Source organism: Procambarus clarkii, chromosome 1 (genome assembly GCF_040958095.1).
Source record: "Procambarus clarkii isolate CNS0578487 chromosome 1, FALCON_Pclarkii_2.0, whole genome shotgun sequence".
NCBI lineage: Eukaryota > Metazoa > Arthropoda > Malacostraca > Decapoda > Cambaridae > Procambarus > Procambarus clarkii.
The window spans coordinates 9,742,256-9,745,016 of record NC_091150.1 but is presented as its reverse complement, the minus strand read 5'-3'; positions in this window follow the sequence as shown (position 1 = coordinate 9,745,016).

The window sequence follows — 2,761 nt, the reverse complement described above, 5'->3', positions numbered from 1 at the left end:
AGGCAACAAAAATAAGGCAACAAAGAGAAGGGTGAGCAGATTGCATATTTTTGGATTGTCAGAAAGCCTTTGATACAGTACCACACAAGAGGCTAGTGAAAAAGCTGGAGATGCAGGCTGGAGTAAAAGGGAAGGTACTCCACTGGATAAAGGAGTACCTAAGTAACAGCAAGCAACGAGTCTGTGTGAGGGGTGAGGTCTCAGATTGGCGAGATGTTGCAAGTGGAGTCCCGCAGGGGTCAGTCCTTGGACCTATACTGTTTCTGGTATATGTAAATGATCTCCCAGAGGGTATAGATTCATTTCTCTCAATGTTTGCCGATGACGCAAAAATTATGAGGAGGATTGAAACAGAGGAAGATAGTAGGGGGCTACAAGATAACCTAGACAGACTGAGTGAATGGTCCAACAAATGGCTGTTGAAGTTCAACCTGAGTAAATGCAAAGAAATGAAACTAGGCAGTGGAAACAGCAGGCCAGACACAGGATACAGAATAGGAGATGAAGTACTTAATGAAACAGACAGAGAGAAAGATCTTGGAGTTGATATCACACCAAACCTGTCTCCTGAAGCACACATAAAAAGAATAACGTCTGCGGCATATGCGAGGCAGGCTAACATCAGAACAGCGTTCAGGAACCTGTGTAAAGAAATCACTCAGAATCTTGTACACCACAGATGTAAGACCAATCCTGGAGTATGCGGCCCCAGCATGGAGCCCGTTACCTTGTCAAGCACAAGACAAAGCTGGAAAAAGTCCAAAGGTATGCTACTAGACTAGTCCCAGAACTAAGAGGGATGAGTTATGAGGAAAGGCTGCAGGAAATGTACCTTACGACACTGGAAGACAGAGGAGTAAGGGGGGACATGATCACAACCTACAAAATCCTCAGGGGAATCGACTGGGTAAACAAGGAAAAACTATTCAACACTGGCGGGACGCGAACAAGGGGACACAGGTGGAAACTGAGTAACCACATGAGCCACAGGGACGTAAGAAGGAACTTTTTCAGTGTAAGAGTAGTTAACGGATGGAATGCATTAGGCAGTGATGTGGTGGAGGTTGACTCCATTCACAGTTTTAAATGTAGATATGATAGAGCCCATTAGGCTCAGGAACCTGAACACCAGTTGATTGATCTGTCGAGAGGCGGGACCAAAGAGCCAAAGCTCTACCCCCGCAAGCACAAATAGGTGAGTACACACACACACACACACATTATATATATATATATATATATATATATATATATATATATATATATATATATATATATATATATATATATATATATATATATATATATTTATGTATATATATATATATATATCAGTTATATATATATATATATATATATATATATATATATATATATATATATATATATATATATATATATTGTGATGATAATCTCTTTCAAGAGAGATTGAACCTGCTCTTCCCTACCTAAAGTTACGTTTATTCTACAAGTATAAGATGCTACATTCAAGATACGTCCACATGTAGCACAAAACGTTTTGACCAGGAGGCAAAACATACCCTAAACCCCCTACTCCACACTCCCTCCACGGTGGCTCGTCATCAACCAGCCAACTACCCTACCCAGCCTTCCTGCTCCTGATTGGTGACTCGCCGACTGCACACTGCACCTCAGCACCATCTACCTGAGTCGATGTCTGAGCTTGAACCAGCCATCAACTTCAGAATATTCTTTGTGCTCTAAGAGTTGACATCTCTCTCTGGCATACTAAGCTCTCTGGCTCTGAATACTAAGGGAGGTCTCAGCCATAGCCAATATTCTCAGCACCTGATTATTTTTCACTATATATTTATATTATTGTAGAGTAAACTTCATTCCTATTAATCATTTATGTTATATTGTTTTTTGACTTGTTTAATTACACTGTTCATTACCACGGGATTTTTCTTTATTTTTATTTGTGTTTAAAGTATATTAAAGTTTCATTGTTCATACTTTGTGTTTTACATGTTCCTCCCTCTTACTTACCACAGACAACAGGCATCTCTTAATTGGTCATCACCTCCCTCAGTGTTATTACTCGTGTTTACCACCTTTTGTCCCTAGGATATTTCTCACATTATCGGCAGATAATCATTGTGGTACCCTGGTACTTTGGTTTGTCTTCGGGTCAAAGCACCCTATCTTCTGCAATCCGACCGAAGGAGGATACAGAGGGCCATAGTTCCTCTAGCACGGACTACGTTGCTGAGTTAGGACCTCAGCAGCAGTTCTCGTCACCAGTTGACACTCGCACCCCTATATGTCTGTCAGAGATGATGATATTTACTTAGGTAGGGAATTAGCTTTCTTTTTTTCAGAGCACAAAGTTTGCTAATTCTGTAATATCATATTTCATTTAGTGGGAAACCCTTGCTTATGTCCTAAAGAGACTCGGCAAGGTATGCCTACATTCTTGGACTACCTTATTCACTTTTGGAGCAATTAAATGTTTCATTTGTTTTTGAAACTATCAGTTTCACTTATTTAGTAGGATTTTCTTGCCCTTATTCTCTTACATTGAGTACCGGGCACAAGAATTCCTGCGCTTTTGATTGACTAATCATTTACCATCCTAAAATTAACGTTAATTGTTAAAGATTAAAATTCCACAGGATAGTAACCAGCTGCCACGTTATCCTGTTTCTGACATTTACCATATCACAACTATATTCGTTGTAAATTTATTTGCTATCTTTCACCATGTTTCGTCTCCAAGCTTTTCGTAACGATGCAGCAG